The sequence below is a fragment of the Hypanus sabinus genome, chromosome 16 (genome assembly GCF_030144855.1).
Source record: "Hypanus sabinus isolate sHypSab1 chromosome 16, sHypSab1.hap1, whole genome shotgun sequence".
Classification (NCBI taxonomy): domain Eukaryota; kingdom Metazoa; phylum Chordata; class Chondrichthyes; order Myliobatiformes; family Dasyatidae; genus Hypanus; species Hypanus sabinus.
The window spans coordinates 44,807,248-44,819,706 of record NC_082721.1 but is presented as its reverse complement, the minus strand read 5'-3'; the positions used below and the strand labels follow the sequence as shown (position 1 = coordinate 44,819,706).

Sequence of the window (12,459 nt, the reverse complement as noted above, 5' to 3'; positions counted from 1 at the left end):
GAACAATCAGTCAATTAATGAGGAACTGCAGGCCTAGGAACATGAGTCGAAACGTAAGAGCATAAGAGAGTAGGGGTAGAATTTGGCTATTTGGCACATTGAGTCTAGACCACCATTGGATCACGACTGATTCATTTTCCCTCTCTACCCTATTCTCCTGCCTTCTCCCTGCAACCTTTGACTCCCTTGCTAATCAAGAATCTCTCAACCTATGCTTTGAATATACCTAATAACTCAGCCTCCACAGCCATTGGTGGCCATGAATTCCACAGATTTGCCACCTTCTGACGAAAGAAAGAGAAGCCCTTCTATTCTGATGCTATGCCCTCTGGCCCTTGACTCTCCTACTATTGGAAACATCCTCCAAACGTCCTCTCTATCTAGCCCTTTTAATATTCAAGATTCTCTCCATTCCCCCCCCCCCACCCAACCAATCGTCTAAACTCTGGTAAGTCCAGGAGCCCAGAGCCATCAAAACACTCCTCACGCACTTTGTTGGAAGAAATAAACGGGCAGACTATTATATAGATGTGGTGAGAATTCAAAATGCAGATCCAAAGGGACTTGGGAATCCTTGTGCAAGATACCCTAAAGGTTAACCTCCAGATTGAGTCGGTTGTGAAGAAGGCAAAAGCAATACTGGCATTCATTTCTGGAGGTACAGAATACAACAGCAGGGATGTGATGTTGAGGCTCTATAAAGCACTCGTGAGACCACACTTGGAGTACATGTATTGTGTGCAGTTTTGTACTCCTTCCTTTAGAAAGGATACGCTGACATTGGAGAGGGTTCAGAGAAAATTAATGAGAATCATTCCAGGAATGAAAGGGTTATGTATGAGGAATGTCTGGCAGCTCTTGGGCTGTATTCCTTGGAGTTCAGGAGAATAAAGGGGGGGGGGGGGGGGGGGCGGCATCTCATAGAAACATTCCGAATGTTAAAAACCTGAACAGATTAGATATGGTAAAGTTATTTCCCATGATAGGGGATTCTAGGACAAGAGGGTGTGACTTCAGGATTGAAGGATGTTAATTTAGAACTGAGATGCGGAGAAATTACTTTAGTCAGAGGGTGGTAAATCTGTGGAATTTGTTCCCATGAATGGCTGTGAAGGCCAAGTCCTTGGGTGTATTTAAGGTAGATAGGTAGGTTCTTGATTAGCCATGGCATTAAAGGGTATGGGGTGAAAGCAGATGAGTGGGGATGACTGGAAGAATTGGAACAACTCATGATTGAATGGCATTCTAAATGGCCTACTTCTGCTCCTATATCTCATGGTCTTATATTTTAACACTTTCTTTCTTAGGATCCACTCTCATAAATCTCCTCTGGACCTTCTCCAATGCTATCTCATTCTTTCTTAAATATGGAGCCTAACCGGCTTACAATACTCTCAATGTGGCCTGATCACTGCCTTTTAATGCCTCAGCATTACATCTTTGCTTTTATATTCTAGTCGCCTTGAAATGAATACTAACAATGCATTTGCTTTTCTTACTATCAATTCAACCTGCAAGATAACTTTTAGGTTAGCCTGCACTAGGCCTCCCAAGTTCCTTTATACTTCTGATTTCAGAATTCTCTTCCAATTTAGAAATGAACTAAGCTTTTATTCCTTCTTGCAAATGCATGACCATACACTTTCCTACTTCACCACTTCTTTGTCATTCTACTAATCTGTGAATGTCCTTCCAGACTCCACTTCAACACTTTTTTACCCCTCCACCCATCTGTGTATCATCTGCAACATTCATCACAAACTTGTCATCCAGATCATTAACACATACCGTGAAAAGTAGTAGACACAACACTGACCAACCTAGCTAAGTTACCGTCAACCAGCAGAGGCCCCATCTATTCCCACTTTTCACCTTCTTCCTGTCAGCCAATCTTCTGGCCGTTCTAGCATCTTTACTATAATACCATGGGCTCTTATCATATATAGAAGCCTCATGTGTGGCACCTTGTCAAAGGCCTTCTGAAAATCTCCAAGAGGAAAAAGGGCAGAAAATGTTAGCTAGGTTGTTTACCTGCAGCATTCCTATGAAGACCAAACCAGAGGATTAGTTTAATTTTCTTCCTATTTGTTCTCTCCCATAAATCAGAACCACACAAGTGACCCTCACTGAATGAGTAAATTAAGGATGAGATATTCCTGAAAATTTCTGACTCCTGTTTTTGACCCTGCATCTTGATTTATTCTTACACATAGCACTAAGCATAGGGTTTTGGGCATTGCTTCTATGTTGATGACTGCCTTGTGTCATTCTTCTGAGTACAAAGTGGTGTCTGTCCATCATGACCTAGCATTCATTTGTGCTAAAGGTGGCTTTCGACCTATCAGTGGATAGGCAACAGATATAATGTGCTAACTGGGATACCAGAAGAACAAAAAGTGAAAGACATGAAAGATTTGAATTTCGATTAAGATATACCTTTAGTGGAGAGTGTACTGGGTGTGCAATGGTGCATTCAGTCTGGTACTTTCAAGTTTAAGATCACGATCTGAGATAGACCACTCATCAGGAGGGGGATCCTCTCCAAAGTTAGTTCCATCTATCATCCTCTAGGTACCTTGAGTCCGGTAGTGCTATCTTCTAAGAAGTTCCCATAATATCTATGGAAGTAAGCTTGTCTGGGATGACACTATACCAACATCAGTTGCTCATGAGTGGACAAGCTGGCTGGAAGAACTCTGCCAGTTGAAAAGCTTCAAGGTTGTTTGATGTTTGAAGCCCCTGCAGTTTGGAGGTTACTACTGCAGTTGCACCACTTTTCAGAAGCAAGTGAAGATGGCCATGGAGCAGTGCTCTACCTATTTGTTGCACAACATGAGCTCTTAGATGCAGTGCTTTTATCATGGGAAAATCTTGGGTAGCTTTGTTGAAATCAGATTCCATCCCTTGTTGGCTTGTCATCATAGCTCACTATTGCTATGACAGCAAGTTGTTTGGAATCATGCAGCGACAATAGTTGTTCTGTGCTGAAGTACATCATGAATGAAACTTTCAGGTTCTGAACCTTTGTTGCAAATAGTTTTAGAGACTCATAGGCACTTCAAAGGAGGTGTGTAAGCATTTCAAGCAACATAGCAGATGTGGCCTGTGAAGCTCTGAAGGTGAAAGCATTCCTGAAGAATGAAACGTGTGTCAGAGCCTCAGTATCTTCTTCAAGCTGAAAGAGAATGGCCTGTGAATCCTGAATGTTTTGGCCAACTCATGCTAGATGATACGGAAGTCAAGAGGAGGCTCACATGGAGAAGCATGGGAGAGATTGATCAGGTCTGTGCAAAAGATCTTCAATTCCATCATGAAGGTACAGAATCTTGATGAAGGGTGTTTCCACACAATCCTTTGCGAGGTAGAGGCTAATCAATGGTCACCCAATTACTAAAGCAACCTCAGGACTTATTGATTTGGAAGCACTAATACCCAAGCATCTGGTGCTTCTGAAGACCGCACCATTACCACCTGGAGAGTTCCAAAAGGAAGGCATTTATGCTTGTCGTAGATGAAAGCAGGTCCAATACATGTCAAACTGGTGGACCAAAGAGTACTTAACACAGTTGCAGGAATGTCAGAAATGGTCAGGTTTAAAGTACAATTTCCTTCCAGGATACAGAGGAATCACAGTAGAAAAATAACAGAAATCTTTGTATTTGGGCAATGTTTACATATTCAGTTTAAATTATTCAGTGTTATTTATTATGAACTCCTATTTCCTCTAGTTCATATATCTACAAATGTATATTAAAATGAAACAAGTGCATCAGCTATTACCAGATAGAAATACAACAAACTATATTTCTCTTGTTCCTTAGTTCTTCTCAAATCATGACAATTAGCAAGTAATCTGTTCAAGAAATTCAACCATTGATGCTTCCAATCCAGGAGATCCTGAAAAGTGCATAATTAGCCCCAGGTGACCAAAATTAATTTTGCCTTGAAAAGTACCCATAGCTGTAATAATAGGATGACCATAATGATCTAGTTATGGTCACAAGCAAAGTAAAGGTTTAAGGAATGTATATAGCTTGTCTTGGGCCCTGCATCCATTAAAGACATAAGAACCCTATGAATCTTTACAGGTTTGAACAAGTCTTCTTCTCTTAGCACCTGGTAATCTCCCTCAATGACAGAATTCAAAAAAGAGCTTCCATTTCAGGATTTTAGTGTTGGGCATGTAGATAATTTGGCCAGCCCAACATACTGTGAACACCATGGTAATGTAGTGGTTGGCACAATGCTATGACAGCTCTGTGGATTGGAGTTCAAATCTGTGGAATGCATGGGGTTTCTCCAGGTGCTCCAGTTTCTTCCCACAATCCAAAGACGTGCTGTTAGTAGATTACTTTGACATTGTAAATTGTACCATGATTAGGGTTAAAATAGGGGTTACTGGGGCATGGCTCAAAGGGAAAGAACGGCTTATTCCCAGCTGTATCTCTAAATTGGGTTCCCAACCAGAGGTCCATGGAACCCTTGGTTAATGACAGGAGTCCATGACATAAAAAAGTTGAGTACCCCTGTTTGAAATAAATAGCCAATTGAGAGTAACCAGATGAACTGGGGAACCTAAGAGACAACAACAATGTGAGTCAATTATTAATCTACTGAATTTGGAGTCATTTGTGAAGATCATTTCCCCCAAAGCCTTGATATGGCTTCCAAAGTCAGTTTAGGTCTCTGAAGTATATATATGGACAGACATTGCAATCTGGTAGACCATGTCTTAGTTCTTGCTTCCCATCAGTTCTGAAGATCAGATTCATTTCTTTTTCTATGGGAAATCTGTTGGAGAAGAGATGCAACATTGCAAAAAAGATCGAGGAAAATATTGGGGTAATGACACAGGCTTGTTTAACGGCAGTCTTCACTGAAATTGGCTCTGTTGTAGACCCAGTTAATATCATGGTTTGCTCAGTCTTGTGGAGATGAATTTCTCTAGCTGGTCAAATTTGAGGAAGGAGTTCCACGGTCAAACCCTAGAATTTTTTTTCAAAACAAATGCTTTGATGAAGTTGAAAATGGCATGAATAGTGGCTAGTGCTGATGCTCTCAATTTTCTTGGCATTAATGTGCATTGGAAATTTTGTCCACTCTATCTCTAGGTGGATGAAATAGACAATGTGAATTCAGGAGTTATTTTAACAGTAAGTTAAAAGATTTCTATAATGCTTTATGACTGGGAGCCTGCTACAAACATGATTTATATGCAAATTTTGATAATTCATTACAATTAGTTATATGTGGCTCTCACAACCCTAAGTTCAAGGGGGAAATCTGTATATTTATTATCGCTCTAAAAAAAGAAACTTAATTCACAGCTGAAGCTCTCATCTCCACCAACTGATACTACACATAGCATGATTCAAATTCACTACCATCTAACTTTATGGCAAGAATGCCACCTCCATGACAAATACTTTTCTCTCACTGGATACTAAATCCGTGGCCATGATGGTGTATTGAAATATGGAAGCCTTGCTAAATTTTGTTTACTTTACATTTAAAAGCAACTTGCCAAGATACTTCACAAACACATAATGAAACAGGAAAGAATGCTAATGCGAAGTTGTAGAATGGAAGACCTGAAGTTTTGGTCAAAGAGCTATGGTTTTATTTTCAGAAGAATATTTGGCAATTGAGTGCAGGGACATAAATACTTCAATATGTCTCAAACCTACAGTTAACGAAGACAATTTTGAACTGTCACTGCCATAACATAATAGCTGGCACAGTAACAGTACATTACAGCAATGACCAGAAACTTTATATTAATGTTAGTTAAGGAATACTTTCATAGCCCCTCTTTGAAATGATTCTATGGAATCTTTTATATTCATCAAAAAAAGCAAAGAGTTTATGTCAGAAAAACAGCATTACCAAAAGTTCAGCAATTCTTCATTGGGAATGACAGCTGGATGCGTGCTCGTTTCTCTAGAGGACTCAAGTCCACAATTTTGTGACTTATGTTGTGAATGTTCCCACTGAGCCATTAAAGTGCATACTTACCTCAAGCAAGTACAAGTTTGCATGTCCTCTCTATGCATCTGAATAGATTCTGTAGGATAGTACACGAAAGAATCTGATGCTGGTAGCAGATCACTCGTACCTCCATCTGCACCACTATCTCCTTCCTATACTTTTAGCAAGTAAGTGTCTATTTGTAAATTCATGGTGCAAGCATCATGAAGCTGTGTCAAATTAAATGTGATTAAATAATACAAAAAAAAATTGTTTGAAGGTACATCAAAAAGCAAAATTAGAGAAAAGGAATTGAAAAGACAATGAGTTTCGTTTTAACAAAAGTTTTATACGAATTGTGTAACTAGACATATTTAAGAAATTTATTCCATTTTTCAACAGAATCTGAAAGGATGATACACTCAATGTGGAAAGAACAGCAGCAGAACTAGGGTGGCAAAAAACAGATCCTGAAACTAACAGGAAATTTTGCGAATACTTAGGGCAGGCAATATTTGTAGTAAGAGATATTCCAGAGGCTGCCTGGTCTGCTGAATATCCACTGTTTCATTCAGAAGTAGATAGCTTATTGAGCAGTTAGAAGCACAATGGTGTATACAGCTGCCTCTGAACCTAAATGATTTTCAATGATTTACTAAATTGTACTGAGCTGTCACTTGCCTGTATATTCAACAAAATTAAAACAATGATGTGCTAATGGTTCCTACAAATGCCAAGCGACTTACACACATTACCTTAAAAATGCCACTGACAATGAGTTAAAAAAATAATGCAAAGCAAACTTTCCATTATCCTTGAAAATCACCTGTAAACTTACATTATGAAGTTTCAACAGAAAATGTCAGGAGTTCCATCTGACAGCATAACACAAGACACCAAAATGTGCAGTAAATGTAACTATCATTCATGGCTGATTGGCCCAAACAAACAAGCTCAGTCTGTCCGGTCAATTAGTATTACCATATGACCATTGACCCATATTCCCTGCACAAAAACAGACTGAAAAAAAATTCTCTCTACTTCAAAGCATGCTTATTTATTGAACCTTTCAAATTCACAGTGGTTACACAAACAAAATTATGGTTAATAGTCAAGGTACAAACCCCAGAAGCAGATACCTACAAGTTATCAGAGGCAATTTATTTCATTTCTGGCATAGAAACCGCTGCATGTCAGCTGCTCATCATCTGAACATTTGCCAAATGGAACAATTTACTGCAGCTGCCTTTCTTTACAATGACTGGAACATAATCAGTGGAGAATGACTACACATACATGACATTTGTACAACCCTCTTCATAAGATCGAGGATGATCCAAACTACGTGAGTCACACGGAGACACAAACACGTGTGCACTACTAAATAGAAAGACCTTACTTGTTATTTCAGATCACCAATGTAAAGTTTACACTTAATGCTTACTCTATTTACTCACCCAATTTCAATTGTCACTGAATAAAGTTTTCACAAAGAGCCAACTCAAGAGTAAACTTCATTTCCATGATAGAGAAAAAATGTATGTGTAATTTCAAACAATGGACATGGAGAATTCTAACAAGGGACATAGAGTCCCTTCTAATGTGTTAACAAGTCTGAATGGAATGCATTGCAGTATTCGGAGAAAAATAAATTAAAAGGTACTTGACAATCTTATAATCATTCTTTGATAGAGAGTTGGTGGCAAAGGAAAGGAGAATTGAAAAAAAATATTTTTGTAAGTGCAAGTATAAACCCAGTAACTGCAAGTCAGTCTGTGTAATGGGAAATCTGTTAGAGGTGCAATCCCAAAGCAAAATTTGCAGTAGGATATGTGGCATAATAAAGGAAAACCACAAAGGATCTATCAAAGGACCACCTCAGCATCAGCAGAGTATTTTGTGTTATCTATCAAAGGACATTGTGCAATGATCAAACGTCCCTTTCTCTGACCTGACAATGAAGCATCTAAAGATGGTCAGCTTGCAGTCTTGCCCTGAGGAACTCCTGCTGCTGTGAATCATATCCAATAACTGGCCCTGCATGAAGTATAAAAAGACAAACCAGTGGAGGAATTCAGGTCAGGCAGCATCTGTAGAAGGGAATGGCCAGTCAATGTGTTGTATCAAGACTCGTTATCTAGACTGAGTTTGCATGAAGTATGACCAGCCAAACAATGGTTTTCTTGTTCCCCACTTCTTCAATTTTACTGGATTCCTTGATGATGCACTTGGTCAAAAGCTGCCTTTATGATAAAGATGATCTCTCTCACCTCGCCAATGGAATTCAACTTGGTTGTTCATGCTTGGACAAAGGCTGTAATGAAGTTGGAACTGAGTGAACCTGGTAAAAAAAAGCTTAGAAACACTGAACAGATTCCTTGCAATTGTCAGAAGACATAAGAAAGAATTGGACCAATCAGCCCCCTGAGTCTGCTCCACTGATTTTTTTTTTATCCCTCTCACTTGATAATCAACAAGATGGTTGGTATTAAGTGTAAAATAAGCATAGCCATTAGCGGTATGGGCTGTAATCTGGTGAAACTGCCATGTGCTTGCCTATCAATTAACATTATCAGTGTCCACTTACATTCTGTCAGTATTCTTGCTGTTTCTAGGTTCCCCCCATGGGCAAGTTTTGAAAATTATATCTAACACACAATACTCTATGTTAATGCTTCAGGACTTTGTCAGGAAAAATTGTGAAACCAGCACCCAATTTCCAAATCAGATTCTTAAAATATGTTCACTGTTTATCTCAGTTTTGAATACCTGTTTCCACTGTCCCTTTTCTCTGGTCTGCACAAGTTTCAATATTACTGTTCGTATTTAGCAGCACTTCAAATGTCAAGTGTTTCTTAACACTGGTTTTTATTTTGGTTTTGTAGCATCCTCATTATCCTGATGTGTTGTTTATCAAAAGTTTTCCGAATGTCCATATAGAAATACCAACGGCATGCCCTCAGCGGTACTCTCATTTTTAAAAATCTCAATTTCCCTCTGCGGATGCTGCCTGACCTGCTGAATTCCTCCACTGGTTTGACTGTGGCTGCTGCATGAAGTATAAAAAGACATCTTTGGAAATGATTCACATCAGCAGTGTAGGACTGCAAATTGAACATCTTTAGGTGCTTCACTGTTAGGTCAGAAAAAGGAATGCTTGATAATTGCACAAGTACAGTTTTACTCACAATTATTTATTAAATGGGACTGTTCATGCCTGCATACAGCAAGACTCAGATAGCATTCAAGTATGAACTGATAAATGCAGTAACTTTGTGCCACACAGGTACTGGGAAACAGTATTACATCAAGCCCCTCACATTAAACTATTTGGTAATGTCATCATTAACGTAACTGGATTTGCCACTTCCATGTTATGACATCAAAAGGTCAGAAGCTGAGATGCAGCAGCTATTGATCCACCTCCTGACACCCCAAAGCCCATCCACCATATCCAAACCACAGATTTCCATTTGCCTGGATTATTGCAGCTCCAGCAACTCTCAAGAAACCTTTTACTATCCAGTTCAATACAGCTGTTTTGCTGGCTATTGATCTACCAGTAGAAGTGTTTGCTTCCTCCATTCACAATGGCTAGAGTGCACCATCCATGAAACACATTGCAGTTACTCACCACAGCTTTTCCAACAGGTGTTTGCAAACATACAACTGCAGTGACAGGATGAGAACGGTACCAGATTCCCTGCCGAGTCACACACAACCTGAAACGTACAGTGCCATAGGATCCCACCTGAGTATATGATTCAGGAAACCTTTTCAGCATCCAGAAGGGTCACTGTAAGTGCTACCTTTGTTGGCACCACTCAGACCCTACAAACAAACGTCAAAAGTTTAATACTGAGAAGCACAAATATTTTGATGAAAATCTCAAGAGGCAGTAAAAGGGAATCCAAAAGAGAGAAATATCACTGAATGAGTGTACTCTTTTTAAGTGGCAAGGTAGCTTGAGAAAGCAACTACAAAAGCACATACAATGAACAACTGGAATCACCCAATTTATGATGTGAATGCCTTAGAAAGCATCCATAGATTTACCAGAAGGATCCCAAGTATATGGGAGTGGAGAAGCAGAGATTATTTTCCTTAAACAGTAAGCTGAGTAGTGACAGATCTCTTCAAAATCATCAAGGTAGAGACAAAATAAAGAAAGATAAACCATTTTCCACTGACAGAGGATCAAGAATTAGAGGGCACAGTTGTGTGATTGATTATCAAGGGATCCAGTGATGACAGATGGAAGAATCGTGTGTGGAAACAGGTCCTTCAGCCACAAAGTCAATGCTAATCACCAAGCACCCATCTGACAAATCTTACATTATTCATGTTTCCCTATCTTATTTTATTCATCTATGTTCCACAAATCCTCAGATTCAACCTCCTAACTGCACAATAGGGGCAACTTACAGCAGTCAAATAACCACTCAACCATCAATGTCTTTGGGCTGTAGACGAAAACCAAGCAGGCATAGAGAGGACATGCAAACTCCACACAAGCAAAGATCCCAGAGGTCAGAACAAGACAGCAGCTTTGCTTGCTGAGCCATTGTGCCATCCCCGATCATTTTCACATGAGTAGTTATGATCCGGACACCTCGTGCTGCAAACTTGCTTCTTAAGGGAACAATCCAAAAATATCATTCTTCTGACCTTTGTTCTATGTCTTGAACGGTGCCACGCCATTTACACGTTATATCATCGAGGAAGGCTTAGAACAACATGAATACGTGAAAGTCAGCATGCATTGCAATACAAGTTACAAGATTGATAAAATCTGCATTATTAACGAGGTAAAATGAACAATTCTAAGACTTCCAAACAACCGAGCCCAAGAAAACTGCTCTTTGAAAACTCCAGTCAACTGAGGTGCAGCGAAATAAATCTGGAGGGATGGTCCTCCACTGGCCATTCATGGTTTAAAAGGGAGAAGAAACTGCTGAAGACGACGTCTGATTTAAAACGCAATCATCGCCTGTATGTAGAGATCCCTCAAGACCCACCAGACTCCTTTTAAAACCGCATATTATAAACAAGCGCAGTTCTTTGGAGAAGAGTCCCACACCCTCCCCCTCACAGGGCACGGGTAACGGGCGTGGGTGGGGGAAGATAGCGGTTGGACTGGGCCGGGTTTGCACCACCACAGATCCCTTTTGCTACAAGTTTCAATATGAGGGTGGCTGCCAAGGCCGGCATAGGCCGCTTCAGCTGCCGGAGGCCCCCCGCTTAGCACACGAACTGAGCCGCAGGGCAATTCTGATGCGCAGCTTCCGGCCCGGGGGACTGGGGGCCATGGGCTCGGCCCGACTCCTCACCTTAGGAGCATCGGCACCGAGGGTTCGCCGCTGCCCACTTACCTTCCACAGAACTCCTACAATAACGCAAACTCCTTCATCAACTTCATTCAAACTCACGGCGGCACTCAGCGCCGGCAACCCACACTGCCGCAACCTCGGCCTTTCATCCCGCGACAAGGCAGCCGCGGCCGCAGGATCATCCTGAACCCACAGAGAGGCGGCGCCTCCCGCGGCTCGGAGTACCTACAGCGCCCGTTGTAGCCCGGAGTCAGCTGCAGCGCCTCCCGCAGATCGGAGTACCTACAGCGCCCGTTGTAGCCCGGAGTCACCTGCGGCGCCTCCCGCGGCTCGGAGTACCTCCAACGCCCGCTGTAGCCCGGAGTCAGCTGCAGCGCCTCCCGCGGATCGGAGGACCTACCTCGCCTACTGTGGGTCGGAGTCGGTAACGAAACCTGGATCTCTTAATCTGCAATTGTAGTTTACAGCAAACCACAAACGCAAGAAATTCGGTCGGTGCTGAAGATCTTGAGCAACATACATACAAAATGCCGATTCCTCACCTTAGGAGCATCGGCATACAGGGTTCGCCGCTGCCCGCTCACCTTCTCACCCACTCACTTTGAGGAACTCAAACTCAGGGAATAAACAGCTAACGTTTCGGGCCCTCATCTCAAAATCTAATGGCGGAAGGGAGCAGTTTCTCCCCTCCGCCATTAGGTTTCTGAACGGTGTATGAAACAATGAACACTATTTTGTTCTCGTGTTGGACTACTTGTTTATTTTATATGTAGTGGATTCCCGTTAGTTGGGACGCATCGGGACAGGTATATTTTGGCCCAATTAAGCGGCTGCCCAATGAGGCGAAGTTTCATAGTTTAGAAGATATAATGACAAACTGCCGTTTAACTGAGTAAAAATTGTTTATTTACATCAAATACAGAATAAATTAGAATACTACTAGTACTGGTGTTTTTTTTGTTCTATCCAACAATGACTGAAGAACTGAGCGGGAGAACCTGCTCTGTGGCAGTTCCATTCTCTCGACCTGGAAGTGCGGGTCGAGTGGTCAGAGTCGACCTCACGACTGGAGTCTTCCTTGGTTGCAGTGGATGACCGGGACTTTTTCTGTACCTTATCATCTGCCTCGCTCTCCAAGTAAAAATCTTCTTGCCAAGAAATG

The 12,459-nt window shown here is 41.2% G+C and overlaps 1 protein-coding gene across 6 annotated transcripts in view; it reads right to left on the bottom strand.

Annotated features, from left to right (window-relative positions):
• The window catches only part of dpp9 (dipeptidyl-peptidase 9), a 95,810-nt gene extending 84,291 nt beyond the window's left edge, over positions 1-11,519 (bottom strand). For 3 of the 6 annotated variants that reach the window (XM_059991654.1, XM_059991649.1, XM_059991651.1), the window contains exon 1: positions 11,340-11,519. The gene's annotated coding sequence lies outside the window, so the exon portion shown is untranslated. Of the gene's footprint in view, positions 1-10,635; positions 10,694-11,339 lie in introns of all 6 variants that reach the window. The other 3 variants (XM_059991653.1, XM_059991652.1, XM_059991650.1) reach the window with 2 other exon arrangements.
• Between the last annotated feature and the right edge of the window lie 940 nt (positions 11,520-12,459).